This window comes from Mus caroli, unplaced genomic scaffold (assembly GCF_978045245.1).
Source record: "Mus caroli unplaced genomic scaffold, Mus_caroli_1 scaffold_4, whole genome shotgun sequence".
Lineage (NCBI taxonomy): Eukaryota > Metazoa > Chordata > Mammalia > Rodentia > Muridae > Mus > Mus caroli.
Window position 1 is genome coordinate 21,716,433 of NW_028227259.1, and position 18,045 is coordinate 21,734,477.

The following is an 18,045-nucleotide window of genomic DNA, read 5'->3' on the forward strand; positions in this document are numbered from 1 at the left end:
AAATGGAGTCTCATGTATCCCAGGATGGTCTTGAACCCCCACCCCCTTGATCCTCTCCTACCTCCATCTTTCTACTAGATTACATTTTCATTAAAAAAAAAAAAATTGGATTCAAGTTACCTACAACCTACTTAGAATCTTCAGAGCCCTATCTATAAATATGGAGCTGAGTGTTGTTACCATTAAAACACATTAGCCAGGAACAGGCAGGTAACATCAAAATCATTTCCTGAAGACAAACTCAACAATGTGCATATTTACCTATAACTAAAATTGTTTGAGACAGGATCTCATGTAGCTCAAGCTGGCCTCAAACTTGTAACTTTTCTCACTGTACCCTCAAAGTGTTATGTTATGACTAAAGGCACCTGCCACCAAGCCAAAAAGACCATCTTATTTGTCTATCAAACTATTTCAGTTCCATCATTTTCAGATATGAATCTACATCCTTCTGTATTTTCAAGAGGACACTCAATGTCAGGGGCCTGGGTGAAACAAAGGGGATTTTCAAGTATAAAGACTAGGCCTAAGTTAAAGTGGAATGATGTCTCCCTCTGAGTATATCGTTTATTCTGTAACTGTGTCAAATAGAGTAGCACAGGTATTATACACCAAAGCTCTAAGAACAGACAACGAACATCAATATTCAGGCTTGATTAAATGAGTTTTCAGTCTCACATTATCTATCATGTTAATAATATATAAGCTCTGCTACTAGAATGCCAATCTTCTGATCACTAAAACCCACAGCCAATAGAAGCTGTCACATTGACAGAACTAAACAAGGTTACTACAAATTGAGTCTAATATCAGAGTAAACAATGCTCTATAACCTGGATAAGCTTCCAAACACATTAAGGTATCATAAACACATCCATTTACACTACTAGTAAATTTATAGATGAAACTGCCCTCTATATTTAATAACATCCAAAAATAGCTTTTCTTCTCAGTCTTTTGAAGAACTGTCTCTAGCATGGCCATCAGCTTCTGCTGGCCCTGCTTGCCTATCATTATATTATCTTTTCCTCTCATCTAAATTCTGTTCAAAACAGCCTTTGGAAAAACTTGAGCCAGTATTTTTAGTTTACAGTCCATTATGACAGTGTTTAATCTTATAATCTCTAAAGGAGTTCGAGTCCACTCAAGCTCTTATCAATTGTCTATCAGTGCGTTTGGTCATCATTATGAACAATGGACCAAAGCACGTGAGGAGTTTGAAGAGGCATGGAGGATGCTGAAGCTGTCTTCCTGGACGTGCGTGGGAAGGGTTCCTCCAGACAGGAACAAATACACACATCTGTTTTGAGATGATAAGTATTTTAGCACCTCAGCAAATTTGTTGTTAAGATTACAAGTGAACAATAAATAAAAATAAATGTTGTGTACTATTCTGTAATCTTTTTGAGATGACTTTGTGCTATCATGTCTAGCTCTCAAGAATTTGAAATGCCAGTTTTAAAAAAAAGATAAAAAAATATTAAGAGTTTATGAATTTCATGGAGTCAATAACTGGAAGGAATTTGGAAGCATACAAAGGATTCATCTCCATTTGCCTAAAATGGCCTCTTTTCCTTATTAAGACAAACTGCTTCATATTTAGTTCTTTTTCTAAGAAAAAATGATGTTAGGATAAAGGAGCAAGGGAATTGACAAAGAAACAAAAAAGGTTATTCCACAATTATACAAAATGTTCATTTAATAGATAAGCAGGAACAAAAAGCTTTGAATTTGTTAAATTCTTTGTAATACATAACTTCATCCCTCATTCTCATTGTTACTTAATAACAAAAATGCTACAAACCAAATCTTTTTTTTTTTTTTTTACAAACCAAATCTTGATTTCCAACTACAAAGAGTCTACCGCTAAAAATAAACATAAATTAACATAACCATGGTCCAGGTTAATGTAGTTTCTAGGCCTAGTAGGCATTCATTTTCTCTCAGCACCAAATACAGTGTTTTGTTGAAATAGTACCCAGGCAGAGCCTGTAATCCTAGCAATAGGAGGGTGGGCAGGAGTATGAGTTCCAAGCTAGTCTGGGCTATTAAATAGCAAAACCCATTTGAGCCCTAAGTCCCACTAAAAATACGTTTTATGCTACTGCAAATGTGCTTTAAAGACGCAGGATCGAGAGCTTTAACGAATATTTACCAGAAGCATTTGTAATTCCATCTTTTATTTTTAAAAGGACGGCAAAATGCAACGTGAAGTATAGAAAATGACCTTTCAGTTTCATACAGAACAAAATACTAAAATTACTAAGAATACTTATATTTGAAAAGGCAACCCTCACCAATAAGATTAATTAAACTCTCACGGGATGTACAGACAGGGAGGGTAATGAACACAAAGAATATAAGGAGAAGGTCTGACAGGGCCCTTCCGTTCAGACTGTGATGCAGTCCTTAACCGCTGTCTGTCTAGTAAACCTAAGTGTTCCTGGGTGTTATTCACTTGCTTTCAAACTCTGAGAATGCTGTAGTCTTCTATTCAGACCCCCCAAACTTTATGTTTTGTCTGAAATAATCAACACTCCTAGCCGTGGTGCCTTCAGAGCCTAACCTGTCCTTGTTACCCATACCAGTGACACTCAGGGCCTCCTAGTTGGCTTACAGGAGGGAACTGCCACCTTACGTAAGCATACTTTGCAAGGAGAAAGGCAGATAAGAAGGCGTCAAACCTTCTCCTCCACCAGTGGCTGGCACACCCCGAAAGGAGTGTCCTTTCTGGGGCTCCCCCCCACCCCCCGCGCAGCTGTTCTGCTGCGGGGAGTGGGGGAGGGGAAGAGCTTTCAAACAGTCATCTCTTCCTCTTCGGGCAGCCAACGCCGACCGCACCACCATCTCCTCCGCCCAAACCCGGTCCCCTCCCCCGCCCTGCCTGGGTCCCCGCCAAACCCCACAGGAATGCAGCCGGTCACATGCGCTGCGGCGGCGGTGGACGTGCCTCTCCCCCCGCGCCCCAAGGAGACCCAGCGCCATCTTGCCCTGACGCAGTTACAAAAGTCACAGGAGAAATTGCGCCTCCACGGCCGCACCAGCGCCCCAAAGTCTCGCAGAGGCCGAGCCAGGGCCCTCACCTCGCGCAGGGAGAGGAGCAAATGGTCGGGGAAGAGCCTTGCGACTTCCTTCGGCACTGCTTGGGTTCCACAGAAGACGCGGCGACAACGATCACCGTCATCACTTCTCACTCTCTGCCTTTGCAACAGCCACCCCCGACGACTCTGGCCCCACCCGCTGCTGCAGCATGAGGTCATCGTCAGCCAATCCCTACGCGCCCGACAGAAATCACCAGACGCCGATTGGCTGCCGACACCGCCTCTGCCTCTCCCCACTCCTCTTACGGAGCACCCAAGGTCGTGCTGCGGGCCAAGAAGACGGAAACCGCCATTCCGGGGAAAGGCCCCCAAAGCCAGATCCGTAATCGCTGTGTGATTTTAGTGGGGAACCCTGTTTTATTCCTTGGCCTCCCCTTTTCGGTTCGAGAAACCAGCTCTGTCCCTCCCTCGTTTAATCACCGCCACACAAACGAACTCCCGCTCCCCGCCCAGCACACTGTCCCGCGGCGGGGATTCCTTCCCCGGTGCTAAGAAGTAGAGGCGGCGGCAGCGACTGCACCGGCAGCGGCAACGGCAGCTTTTACCCCATACACGGTGGCAGGGAGGCGGCGCTGACGATGGCTGCAATTTTTTCTGCGGCTTCTCCCCCCGACCTCTTGCGTTTCTCGCTCCTCCATCGAGACGGCGCCGGACTCGCCAGCTCCGCTTTTATCCGGTGCCCGGAGCCTGCGCACTGGAGCCTCCTCAGCCACTAGTGGGCGTCGAGTGACAATCCGACCGGGCTCACCCTGAGCTGGCAGGCCAGGCCGGGGGGAGGGGGCTGCCGGGACTGAGGCTGCTTGGGGGGTAGGAGCAAGTGCATCACCTTAGGAAGTGATGGGAGGGGGGTCGTCCCCGCCCCTGCTGTCATCCTTCTACCTACTAGTAGCATCCTCACGCTCACCTACATCCAGGCTTGAGGGCTACTCGGGGACAACGGGTAAAGAGCCAAGCCCACCAGCTAGCAAGACCTCCCCAACCGTCGGCGGATGGATGAATGCACCTGTTGTGGGAAAGACGGAGTGTCTGGCCAGCTCGCGGCCTCTAGCGTGACGTCTCCACGCCTCGGCGGAGAGGCCGCGTCGGGCCGCAGCCCATAACCAAGATGGCGGCGAGTAGCTTCGTCCCCTCCCCCCTGCCCCTGCGGAGCGGGGCGGGCGGGCCCCGTGCGCTTGCCGCCGCCGCCGCCGCCGCTGCCGCCGCCGCCGCCGCCGTCGCCGCCGCCATTTTCCCAGAGCGAGAAGCAGTGACACTGAGCGGGCGCAGGGGGCCGAGTCGGAGAGCGAGCCTGCGTTCGGGAGCGGCAGCAGAGGGGGCATAGACACTCGGAGCAGCCTCAGCGTCTCCTCGTCTTTCCTGCCGTGGCCCGCAGTGCCCGACTCTTGGGTTCCCACTGAAGACGCTGCGCGCTGCTGCTTGGGGAGGGGGTGTGGAGTCGGTTCTGCGACCGCAGTGGCTGTCGTCGGGGGTCGACCGAGCGCTGAGGTGTGGAGAACCTCACCCGGGGTCGAGCCGATAACAGGGTTCGGGTGTCTGGTGTGTGACCATCACAGGTCAGTGCCTGTCGTGTCTGTGGGTGTCGTGGGGTCCGCGGTGGGGGGACTTAGGGCTCTAGGGAGAGAGGGTCGCTGTCCTTCGGGAGCCGGGCGTCCACACTGAACCCCAGGCGCCTGTGCTGGGGCCACGTCGCTTGTGGAAGTGGAATTTGTCCTTTCTCTTGCCTGTCCCTGGCACTGGGGCATTATGGCGGGTTTTGGGGTTGTGGAAGGGGAAACTGGCAGTTAAACCCCCTTGAGAGTGGGAGTTAGGGAGGGGGCGCCCTCCTCCCTGGTAGCGGATTCAGGCCTCCGGGGTGAGGAAGGAGGCTTGTGACTGGTGTCGGAGAGGTCCCGCGAGCTGCCAGCTCTCCCCTCCTCCAGCTGCATCTTGTTCGGGTGCAGAGAGAAGACGTTTAGGCCCCATTTTCTTCTTCCTGCCCTTGTTCCCTGCCATTCGGTGGCATAATGTTCTCTTAAATGTGAAAGGGGTTAAAAGAACGCCTTGGGCATCTCTCTTTGTAGGAGAGAGACCGCTCCTCATCCTCTCCGGAGAGGGTAAACCCGCCCCTAAGGTGGTCACCCTAGTCAGTACCCAGCCTTCCCAGTCTCCTCCCCCGCTCTTCTTGCCTTACTGCCGTCCTTTACTGTGCCAGAGCCTTAGAATCCACAATATGGCTCATTTCAGGAAAGCTTATTTTGACCGAAGGATTGGCACCGACGCGGTGGCAGCAGACAGAGATGAGAAACAAACGGTTCCCTGTGCTAAACGGGGGAGGAGGGAGAGAAAAAACAATCCTGGGTGCTTGCCTCACTGGCTTTAGTTCCGCCTAGATCCGCCCTATCTAGACTGTCTCTCAAGAATGATCAAATTTAAAGTCAAAGGGAAATCACTGGAGTTAGTTCTAGAGTAAATTTCGGTGTTGCTTATTTTATTCATCCTTTAGAGATGTAGATAATATATATGTGTTTGCAGTTCTGGAGACCTTGGAGAAGAATCAAGTGAGGTGCATTCAGCTCTAGGTTGAAGATAGCAATACCTAATTGGGAAACAGTCTCCCTTTCCCTTTAATTTCTGAGATGGAGAGTAAAAACTGTAATTTCCCTCTTTTGTCCTTTACAGATTCTAAAAATGGCGGCCCCAGGCTGATGTTGTGGTAATCTAATCAGCTCGGGTCCTCCACACCCCATGCAGTGCGTTTGTCTGCAGTGTATTACAAGCTTATTATGTTTACATGAAAAAGATTGGGCTTGCCCCCCCCCCTCCAAGCCATTTACAAAAATTCGTCAGTTTTATTGCAAATTACAGTGCTGTGTTATAGTTGATTAATTTTATTGGGTTTTCCTAAGAGGCAAATAAAACAATACCACTTTTGAAAACAATAAGACATTTGGCCTTGGAAATTTCATGGTCGGGGGCTTTTAAACATTAAACATTTATTAGATGCAGATAATAGTTTGTGTTGACTTTAAATCACCCATTTTTAACTAATATGTCAAAGTAAAATGTTTTGTTAAGTAGCCCATTTTGCATGATTGGGAATTTTTACCTTCAGTTAAACATTTCTCACTCAACTCCTAACTAATTTTGTATATTTTGGTTCTTGTATTCTGTTTTGGAGTAAAATTTAGGGAGCTGTACAAACAGACCTAAACCTGTTACTCACTGGATATAAGGATTCTTTTCTTCCTGTTTTTTGTGTTGCCTCTGTTTTCTCCTGTATTTAAAGCTTTAATCATTTCTAGTTGCTTGTATATGTGGTAAGGTGACACTCCGTGCTTTGCTGCCTCTTAAATTTGTCTTATTGCATACTATCATCATTATGTAAGTTAAAAAATAAGGCTTTGGTCTTCATTCCTTCCCCCATGCCCAGTTTCCTATTGGATTGGGGGATTTGTTGTAATAGTCCTTAAATAAAAGCATTTCATAATAGGGACTTGAATCCCTTTTATGCCATCTTTAAAATCTTAAAATTTGAGATAGAAAACTAAATGTCAGATGTCATTCAGCTGTACTTTTAAAAGTGTGACTGGTTTCAGTTTATTTGCATCCTGGGAGGGGTATCTTTTTTCTAAATAGCAAGGTATGAGTGGGCCATTAATGGGTTGAATGATGATTCTGATTGTGTAGCAACTGAAAGATGAGTGCTTTTCAATCCAGAAGTACTTACAAAGGTCGGAGGGCACACATTCATTCACAAGTCTTTCTCCTCTGTATAAACCTTAGAGCAGGTTGTACTGCATATTGTGCTTATATTAACTAGCTGGTGTAAGGTACATTCTACAAAATAATTGTGGAAATAATGGGATTAGGTAATTTTACATGCCAGTGAGTTGAGTTTCATCTTTGAAGAGTAATCAGGTATACAACCTTTGTTAGAATTTTTGAAATATTATATAATAAAATGTTGGCTGGTAGTGGGAGAGTTTGTGTTGGAATTTGGAGTCAAGTATTTACATAAGACTCTGGATTGAGTTGTGAGTCTAAGCCCTAGGTATAGTGGATGGGCTCCATAGTTAAGGTTTGTGCTTTAGAACAAGGTGGGTACTTTTAACTTGATTGATATTTGAACTTCCTATCTAGTGCATGAAATGAGTGTTTTATCAATTTATGTAGCAAGAAGAAGGTATATTGTCTATATATGCTATGGTTGTCTTTATTGATATTGGTCAGGTCTAGACACAAAATAATTGGCTAAATTGGTTTCACATAAAAAACATTAAGTTAGAAATAAAAAGCCTCCTTTTGGTTTTGTTTGTTTCTCTTTTGTTTTGAATCCTGTAAAATAACTTTTAAGTTATTTTAAAAATAACGTTTTTTTAAGTGTTTGTTGTTATCTCATTTTACTTTATAAACAACGCACCTCCATTAGGTTAGGATGCAGAGGCAGATCTTTTAACAGGTTATGTGGGTTTTCTGTTCCCAGAGAATTGTGAAGCACTTGGCTCTGGGAGGAAACTCACAAGAGTCTTTGTTCCCAGGAAAAGCTAAGGTTGGGTGCTTACGTGTTTATTTGTTTATGTGGATCTATAGAAAACCTGTGATTGGACAATAAAATTACTTTCTAAAAATTGACTGCAATTTGATGATACTTGATTTTTGTTGTCATTGCAAAGTATCTTTTTGATCCCAGTTTGAATTGAGAACTTTTGCCCATTTCCATTTCTGTCAACTCTGTATTTATAGTGGCAGTAATAGCTGTCTGTTAGTAGTGGTTATGGTAGCAGTAATGCGCCTATGATTCTACTTGCCCTCACTTCTTCCAGCCAGAGAAGCTTTACATATACGCCTTACTGATGAGGGCAACTATTACTTCTTAAATTAGCATCTTAATTTAGAAAAGTATTATACTCATTTCTGAGTATTAATCTCTTAAAGATGTATGAGATGGTTCTAATGGCTCTGCCATCCTGGAAACTGCTATTATGGTGATATTTAAATGTAAAAAAAATGTTTATTTTTGCTTAGTTATGAAGTGATTATGCAAATTTACATTTTTCCTATGTTAAATTTTATCTTTTCAATTTTTTATATATACTTTTAAATAGTAATGGAATTTGAAGGATTATCAGAACTAATTAGGGAATATTAGTAGTATGCAGTTGTCTGAGAGGATGATATATTATTAAAACATTTTAAATGTTTTAATAATATAATAATAGCTTATATTTTAAAATATAATAGCTTTTATTTTTAAAAGGTTTATTCTTAGATGATAGATGCTCATTTATATGTTGAGTTTAAAGCTTTTTTAAAAAGTGAACATGTACTTCAAAATGGGTTAATCAGGGACTGTTTCTGTCTCAGAACAAATGTTAACATATGTGTTTTTTGAGAATTATTTATACTTTATGGCAAAATACATTTTTTAGTTACTGCCTCAATAAAAGGAAGGCCCTATCTATTCCAAACATTGCTGTGTGAATATTATTAGCTTTGGGCAGAGTTCAAGAATCTGAGTGACTTTTGTTATGAAGAAATATCGGAAGGAGCCTTATTTACTTAATGCCAAACTGATTGTTTTTGTATTAATTAAATATTTAATATGAAAGAGCAGTATTTGTAGTTGAAACTGTTTTGCACTGTTAGACGTAGACAGTATTAACTAAAGATTAACCTAGCGCTATTAAGCTATAAGTATGTTATAGAGAACATATTATAAGGCTAAGAAATTGTTCTTCTTGTGAACTTACAGGCTAAGTGCTAAATTAAAAATCAAATGGTGGTGATCTAGACTAAGAAGATTTTATTTGTATCATTAAGCATATGAAAAGTTTTTTTTATTGATGTTTAGTATCTGATGTTTTTTAAATAAGAATCAGAAAAATCCTTGTAAATATCCACTTGATACAAAATCAATTGTTTTTCCCTCTTGGTTAATTTATTGTTGATAGTTTAAGAAAGCCATTTTCCTGTTGTTGGATGAATTTTATGGCTTTATTGGAAATCTCATTTTGTTATTTATCCAAAGTGTTTAAAGTCTTAATTTTGAGACAGGGTCCCATGTATCTCAGACTGGCCTGAGCATGCTATGAGTAGGATGACCTTGAACTTGTGATTATTTTGCCTCCACTATTAAATGACAGGATTACAGCTGTGCACCACCAGACCTAGTTGATCTGTTAGGGGTTGAGTCCAGAGCTCAACACATGCTAGGCAAGCACTCTGCTCACTTGGCTATATGCTCAGATCCAAGAGCTTTTAGTTTATACATAATGACTTGCAATGCAGTGATTTAATTAGTAAATAATCAGCCACTCATCTAACATTTTAAAATATTGTACGTTTTTGTTTGTTTGTTTGTTTAGTTCTTAAAAGTGAAGTGTGGCCGGGCGTGGTGGCGCACGCCTTTAATCCCAGCACTCGGGAGGCAGAGGCAGGCGGATTTCTGAGTTCGAGGCCAGCCTGGTCTACAAAGTGAGTTCCAGGACAGCCAGGGCTACACAGAGAAACCCTGTCTCGAAAAACCAAAAACCAAAAAAAAAAAAAAAAAAGTGAAGTGTGAAATCTGGGTATAAGAGAATGAGAACCAAGGAATGGGGAAACAGTAACTGGATCCATGAAATCAGAGAGGGAACTGTTGGAGGGAAATAATAAGCCAGAGGGGCAGAAGGGCCCAGAAGAGTGCAAGGAATTGTACAAAGTATAATGAACACATGTATGAACATGGAATGAAGGACATTATTCTGGATTTACATCTAAAGAGATAATTTAGAAAATAATAACCTAACAGAGGGTTGGGGCTTCAACCTCCCATCCATGAGTTCAATCCCTAGTTCAGTGTCCAGTCCTGCTCCCTGCCCCCTTCCCCGAAACAATCTTTCTCATTTCTCTTATATTTTTACATCTGTGGAAGAAAAGCAATTCCTAGTAACTCCTAGATTGCTTAATATAGAGTTAATGGAAAAGAAGGGGCACTTTCAGTCCTGAAGTTTATTATTGAGAAAGAACATTGAGTAATGGACCTGTATCAGTGCCAGCATGGTTGTGGTACTTAAGATCTGAGCCTTAAGGACAGAAGGCTAAGATATGGCAGTGGGATTTACTTGTAAAATAATTTTTTAAAATCTTATGGTGATTTTATAAAGTTTATATTTTGGGGGGTGTGTGTGCATTGTTTATGATTGAGGGCATGTGTGTGTGTGTGTGTGTGTGTGTGTGTGTGTGTGTAGGTCCAAGGGCAACAACTTTCAGGAGTTGGTTCTCTCAGGACTTGTGCAGTGTTTACCTGCAGAGCCATCTGTAGTGATGGTTGATGGCCCTGGGCCCTGTAACATCATTTTCTTTTCTCTCTCTCTCTCTCTCTCTCTCTCTCTCTCTCTCTCTCTCTTCTTTTCTTTTCTTTTCTTTTCTTTTTTTTCTTTTTTTTGAGACACTGTCTCTCTGTTAGCCCTGGCTGTCATGACACTTGCCATGTAGATTAGGTTGGCCTTGAACTCTGCCTTCTGAACCTGAAAGATATTTTTTAAGTTCATGTAATTATGTTGTTAAACATTTTATCTACAAACATTTTAAAATTTTTATGTTTCTGAATATTTTATTGTATTTTTAAAAAGTTAAATTGTTACTATTTTAAGATAGGATCTCTCTACACAGCCCTAGCTGTTCTGAAAGTCACTGTGTACACAAGGCTAGCCTTAGATTCCCAGAGATCTATTTGTTCCTGCCTCCTGAATGCCAGGTTAGATGGCACCACCATACCCAGCTAATTATTTATTTATTTTTGTACAGGGTCTTGTTATTTAGCCCTTGTCTGACTTGGAACTTGTTAGAGATATCTTGCTGTCCCCATCTCTGTCTCTGTTTCTGAGTGCTGAGATTATAGGCATATACCACCATGCCCTTTTACAATGTAAATGTAATTTAAAATTCAAAATTACGTTTATAAGTTATTTTAAACTGACTTGGTTTGGGTTCAAAGGTTTTCTGACTTTTTCTCACTGGGTAGAAATGAAATGAACAAGTGGTATTCCTGCCCCATGTTAATGACACCACCATTTGGGATAATATGGAATCAAAACATAGCTTTTTTTTTCTATTTTCTTTATTGAAAATAGTTTTTGTTGTGCAATGTATTCTGATACAGCTTTGATTCCCCCCCCCCCCACACACACACACACAGGTTCATAGAAAAAGGAGAACAGATATAAGGAAAATATCCTCGTCTAATAGTTTGTTTTCTTGTTTTACACACTAATAAATGCAACTTGCTTGCGAGTTCTCATAGGTATCTGAAGTGGTACAAGAATTGAAGGGTCTTAATGTGACAAAGTTCAGTGATTGGAACTATGCTTTAGTAGCCATGAATTGATAAGGGTTTGGGGTTGGTCGAATACATAGATAATACTCATCCAGAAAATAAGATTATTTCATTTGAAAGTATTCTCTGCTGCTTCTTTTAGAACCAAGATACTTGATTGGTTGAATTGACACAGCCTCCACCTAACCTTGTTGATGGCTAGACAACAGATGAATTTGAATAGCTCCTCTTTTCTTGGAACTAAGTATACAGAGATAAGTAAGCTTGTCTCTACCTTGAGGAAGCCCACAGTTTATTTCTACCTCTCATTAAGTCTATTATTTTAGGTTTGACTTTGTTGTAAGGAATAGATACCAGTTGAAGCTAGCTTAAGTAAAGGGTTTGTTATATAGGGGAACTCTTAGGATTTATTTATTTGAAATCTAGTTGGTCTCACAGAGTAGCAAGGTGTCATGGAGTCTCCAGTCTTCATCTTGCTTCTTGTTACTAACTGTGCTTGGTTAAGGGGGTATTCGTGGGAAGGTATTTATGATGTGGTCAGAGGAGGTTTGTTAGATGGAGAACAACAGGAAGGTACCTATAGTGTAACCCCAAATACTTGCTTTTCTTACTATATTTTTTAGTTAGAAAACAAAATAATGGGTTCATGCATATTTGTCATTGTACTTGGCTCTTTTGCTGTTGTCTATTCTCTATCTCAAAAGTGCTTTTGTTTCTTTTGGTGGGGGAGGAGGGCAAAGGTCAGAGGTAGTTGGCAGTCCCTCCAGAACTAAATAAGTGATATTTCAAACTGAGTGGTTCCACCTTTTACTTAGAAAATGCAAATTGCTCTGGTACACACATGTGTTAGTGCACTCGAACACAAGCACATACAAACTAACTAACTAAATATGCAAATAAACACGTGTACTGCATGTGCACATGGTGAGGAATGCTGACAAAGGCAAGATTTTTTTTTCTGAAGATGTAGATTATTTGTCTATTATTCTGAAAATGTGGAGTGTTAGTATGCACGGGGCTCTGGATTCAATTCCAGCATTACATAAACTGGCTGTGGGTTAAAAAAAAAAAAAAACAGAGCTGGGCGTGGTGGCGCATGCCTTTAATCCCAGCACTTGGGAGGCAGAGGCAGGGGGATTTCTCAGTTCTAGGACAGCCAGGGCTATACAAAGAAACCCAATCTCGAAAAATAAAAAACAAAAACAAAAACAAAAAAACCAAAACAATAAAACTTTTGTTGTTGTTTATTATTACACATTTCATTGCTATAAAGACCAGGCTGGCCTTCAACTTGGAGCACCTGTCTTGCTTCTGCTTGGATAATAGGGGTATGTTACTATGCACAGTGATAGCATTGCTTGCTTCCTCCCTCCCTCCCTTCTTTTTTTTCCTTCCTTCCTTCCCTTTATTTGAAACAGGGTTTTATGTAGCTTGGGTTGACTTTGAACTTTCTGTGTGATGAACGATGACCTTGATCTTCCTGCCTGTACCTCTCAAGTGCTGGGACTATTAGTATGTGGTATCACACACATGTGGTATTGGAGATCAAACCCCAGAACTTTTTGTGTGCTGGGCACTATCAACTGAGGTACATCCTCAGCTATAATTTTATTACATTTTGAAATAATAGTATAGTTGTTATAATCTGGAGAAGAGCATGCTTAACACTAAGGATTTCTTCCCTTATTTAGAACAAGGCTTGTTGATTGCTGGAAATTACTCAGGTGATGATGATGGATATCTATGAAGACTTAGGAAGAATTTTTTTTCATTTTTTTGTGGTGTGGATTGAAGCCCAAGTGGTTCACACATTGGGGAGGCACAAAAGGCTAAGTGACTCACTGTCATTTAATGTCACTGTCACTCACTGTAATAGAAGACTGAAGAAAGGAGGGTCATCGAGAACTAAGAGCAGAGAATCCTGAGTTTTAAAAGTGGAATGAAAGAAAGGAAAACCACAAAAAAAGAAAGCAGATGTGGTGGCACACCTTAATCCCAGTACAGGCAGATGTCTGTGAGTTTGAGGCCAGCCTGCTCTACATAGAGTTCCAGGACAGGGAGAGTTACAAAGAGAGACCATGCCTCAAAAATAAGTAAACTAATAAATAAATTACTCAAAGAATGGAAGGAAGTGTATGTAAACGGAAATTGCACTTTGAAGGTTTCATTTGTAAAATAATGACAGTTATTTCAGTGGAATATATTTTATAGAAGATTGGGAATAGAAAACCAGATAGAATAAATGATTGTTGATTTCAAGGTTGAGATTAATATTGGAGTGAACTGAACCTTGAGGGACAGCTCCATCAGTAGCATTTTTTATGGCATGTTTGTTATGTTTTAGCAGCGCTGAGTTCATATTGTCTAATGTTACAAGGATGAGAGAAGGAAGTTGTGGTTTAGTTAGTGGGTATTTTAGCCACCAGATCCCAGTCTTTGAGGGCAGATGCATGTGTATCTCAGTTGTTTTGGTTTTATTAATAACGAGGTGACGTTAGTGATCTAATTGTGAAAACTACATATCTCATAGGTGTTTCAAAATAATGTGACAAAATATAAACAGGTCATTCAGAAGTATAAGTAATATATTCATTGAGAAGCTAAGAAGGTTGAGAAGATTGTGTGAAACAAGTTTCATAACTGGAATAGTCTTCTGAAATAATATTGTTAGGTTGTTACACATTTTTCAGTTTGAAAGTGAAGACAGCTCAAATGTTCCTGAAAGTTTAGTACTGTATTTGGGGGGAGGGGACTACTATAAAGGAGAACTTTAGAAAATTAGCAGAATGATTGCCAAAAGCAAAACAACCCAAAGAACCCTGGTAGTTTAAAGGATTTATGTATTAGAGTATTATTAGTAATATAGTGCCAGGGTAACCTGATAGATTATCAGGTAACTGACTGACTGAGCTGTGTGTGTGTGTGTCTGTGTGTCTCCAAGTTGTCTGTGGAGGTCAGAAGAGACTGTTCTGTCCAATTGGCTGGATTTGCAGGGAGTTGTGAGTTACTTGAGTGAGCTCTAGGAACTGAACTTCGGTTCTCTGCGAGATGAGCAAGTGCTACTCTGAGTTACCTGTTTAACCTCTCCTTGTATTTTAACTGAGTTAGGAGGATTTGCCGATATCTGGACATTCTCCCACCATCCTTTTTTAGCCTCAGAGATAAGAAAACAAGGCACAGATGGTTACTATCTGCATTGACAGTCAAAGTCTTTTAAAATAGCACAGTCCTGAGTACTGAGATTATAGGCATTCGCTACCCCTGTTTTATGTGATGCTGGGGAATCAAACCTTTGACCTTTTCAGCCCAACTCTTTGCTAAAACCAAAAGTTTCCACTTCACTATGCCCTTGACATAATCTTAAAAGCAGCTTCAGTCTTCCAGTTTTTTTATAAATTAATTAATAAATTATTCACTTTAACAGAACTCTTCAGGTTGATACTAGCAAAAATTAGAAAAAGTTTAGAAGGGGCTGGAGAGATGGCTCAGCAGTTAAGAGCACTGTCTGCTCTTCCAGAGGTCCTAAGTTCAAATCCCAGCAATCACATAGTGGTTCACAACCATCTGTAATGGTATCGATGCCCTCTTCTGGTGTGTCTGAAGACACCTACAGTGTACTCATATACATTGAATGAATAAATGAATAAATGAATAAATAAATAAATAAATGAAAAAATTATAGAAGATTAAAACTTTCATTTTAGAATGAAAGTTAAACTTTTATTTATGTTTCTATCTCTCATTCTCTCTGTTATTCTCTTGTATGGGTGCCGAGTAGAGCTCAGAGAAGGTGTTGGATTCCTGGTACTAGTACTAACAGGCGGAGTTGTGAGATAGATGCCTGTTGTGGATGCTGAGAGCTGAAGTTAGGCTCTCAGAGCTGAGAGGCCTCTTAGCCACAGACTCCTCTCTCCAGCCCTCCATTTTTTTTTTAGCCAAAAATTTAATTTCAAGGTAATTATAGATTCTATAAGTAGTTGTAAAAGAGGATACAGAGAGATCTCCTTTCTCCTTTAACAGCGTTGCTAACATTTTAACATTAGTGGTAACATCTTGCAAAATTGTGATATAGTGTGACGACCAGAATACTGACCTTGACATAACATAGCCAGAATACTGATGTTGATAGAGCATCCATTTGATTCAGAGTCCCCATTTTACTTGTACTCTTTTGTTGTATGCATATCTTACTACATATGTGAGTACCTTTTTCCACCATAGCAATTACAGAAAAATTCTATCACAAGGATGCTTGGTATTTTCCTCTTATGTAACTGTGCCCACTTCTCTCCTCCCCCTACGTATCTGTTCTCCATTTCTATAATCCATTATTTTAAGAATGTTATATAAATGAAATTTCACAGTATGTAATCTTTTGGAACTGAATTTTAAATTTTATTTTAAGATTTAAGTATGTGTTGAGGGCGGGGCCTCAGTTTTGCATTTGTGTGTGTGGGTGACCAAAGAGACCAGAGATGTCAGATCCCACTGGAAGGGAGCTCTAGTAATAGATAGGTGTGACATAGATGGTGAAGACTAAACTTGGGTCCTTACGAATACGTGCTTTTAACTGATGACCCATGTTAGATAGGGTCCCACTCTGGACTTTATGCTAACTTTGAATTCAAGAAAATCCTTTTGTCTCAGCCTCCTGAGTGCTAGAGTTACAGTCTGAGTTACCATATCTAGGAGTAAGACTGACTTTTTAAAAACTTAGCATAATCCCCTGGAGATTCTTCCAGCTTGATGCATGTGTGTTTCAATAGTTTGTATTGCTTTGTATTGCTGAAAATGTCTAGCTTAATGTTTTTTTTACATTTGGAAACTATGTCATAGACTGTGCAGTTTCAGATATTTTTTTCTTTGTCTTTCCCCAGCCCCTGAGACAGGATCTTATATATAGCAGGCCTGCCTTGAACTTACTATGTAGTCAAGGATGACCTTAAATTTCTGACACTTTTGATTACAATACAGGAATGCACCACCAGTCCTGGTTTAAGGGATGATGGAAGTCAAGCCTGGGACCACCTTTCTGCTAGGCAAGCACTCTGCTGGCCTAGAGCCTCAGCCCTTTTGCTCTTTGGCATGACCTGAAAAGCAGCCCCCTCGGTCTTGCTAGTTTTTCCAGTAGACTGTTTTGTGGGTGTGTGTGTTTTATTCTTACTCTTATTTTGTTTTTGTTTATAAGTGATTTCCCAGGTTGTTTGTTTGTTTGTTTTTTCAGTTTTATTTGGCATTTAATTATTACCTTTCCTTGTGCTTGTATTCACTTACATTTAAAAATAAGAATGAATTTGTTTTTGTAAGTTTTGCTGCCTTCTTTGTTTGAGGTACCATTTCAGACAGAAGTACCTAGAACATATACCATTTAACATTAGCTCAACACTCCTATGTTCACTTGGTTTCTAGGTCTATTCTGGATAGCAGGTTTTGTGAAGACATTTATTCTTTCTTGGACTTCAGATTTTCCAGACATCTCATGGTATTTCCTTTTGTATTATTCTTTATTGGCTGCTGTTTATTCTACATGTATTTAGTACATATCTGACTAGCCAGTTGGTGATGCCAGGATTTTTTTAACTCCTACCTGAAAGTCTGGAGTATTTGGATTGTGTTAAAATTCTTTATTCCTCATTGATACCTGTGATAAGGTGGTTTCTTACTACATTGATCTCCCTCCCTTCTTTCCTACTTATGTCTATCTCTTTTCTCAGACACTTTTGATTGATCCCAGAGCCTTTTACAGGTTAGGCAGGTGGTCTCTCACTGAACTATACATTTCTGGCTTTTTATATTTCAAGACAAAGTCTCCTTACTATGTAATTCAATCAGGCTTTGAATTCCCTGTGTAGTCCAAACCGACCTCAAAGTTATGGCCCCTCTTGCCTTGGCTTCTCTTCTACTGAGATTACCATTACACTCCAGCATTTATGTGTGTGTGTGTGTGTGTGTGTGTGTGTGTGTGTGTGTGTGCGTGTGCATGCGCATATGCACACACTTTGTTGTTTAAGATGGTGTCTTTCTCTGTAGCCCATTTTGGCCTGGAACTTGGAGTAGTCCTGCCTCAGCTTCCTGCATGCTGGGATTAACCATGTAAGACATCATGCCAAATTTTCATTCTGAAAAGATCATTTTAGAGATAATTATTTGACCCTAATAAAGTTACATTTTTTTATTATCAACTGATTTTTTTTTTTAGCAGTATGAATTATCTGGCTAAAACATTTATAATGATAGAGAAAATGAAATAGTTAATTTTATAGTTTCATGATAACGTGACTGGATCGCTGAGATCTTCCCTTTAGAATGAAGCTAGAGGTCTATCGTGCTGTTTCACATGTAATTACATGTTTCTGAACATGAGTGTTTTTAGAGAGATGCAGTTGTAAGCATGCCATGGGATTGTTTTTCAGCTCCTCTGTATAGAATGATAGTCCCTTTGCTTCATGAGGCAAGAGCTGTGGTTCCATCCCACCTTCTCTAATTCATTCACCAGTCTATAGAACACCACTGTGTTCCAGACACAGCAAGAGGAACACATATGGAAACTATTGCTTGAAAGAAGCTAATTACAAGCGTGGTATTGCTGTTTGTGTGTTTATTTTCATCACTATTTAGAACAGATCAGGTGTATTTAGCCAAGATTTT

At 40.6% G+C, this 18,045-nt stretch overlaps 1 protein-coding gene and 1 long non-coding RNA gene across 5 annotated transcripts in view; one reads left to right on the forward strand and one right to left on the reverse strand.

Annotated features, from left to right (window-relative positions):
* Positions 1 to 1,781: 1,781 nt before the first annotated feature.
* On the reverse strand, positions 1,782 to 4,093 carry LOC115031096 (uncharacterized). 2 transcript variants are annotated; one of them, XR_015046895.1, is made up of 2 exons: positions 4,006 to 4,093; positions 1,782 to 3,897 (listed from the first exon to the last, which is right to left on the reverse strand). It is a non-coding gene; the product is annotated as an uncharacterized LOC115031096 (long non-coding RNA). The 2 variants fall into 2 exon arrangements; XR_015046894.1 differs by having other exon boundaries at positions 1,782 to 3,900; positions 4,006 to 4,086.
* Positions 4,094 to 4,236: 143 nt separating this feature from the next.
* Positions 4,237 to 18,045, forward strand: part of Kmt2e (lysine methyltransferase 2E (inactive)) — a 68,169-nt gene continuing 54,360 nt past the window's right edge. For 2 of the 3 annotated variants that reach the window (XM_021161961.3, XM_029477084.2), the window contains exon 1: positions 4,237 to 4,654. The gene's annotated coding sequence lies outside the window, so the exon portion shown is untranslated. Of the gene's footprint in view, positions 4,655 to 16,806; positions 16,880 to 18,045 lie in introns of all 3 variants that reach the window. The other variant, XM_029477081.2, reaches the window with a different exon arrangement.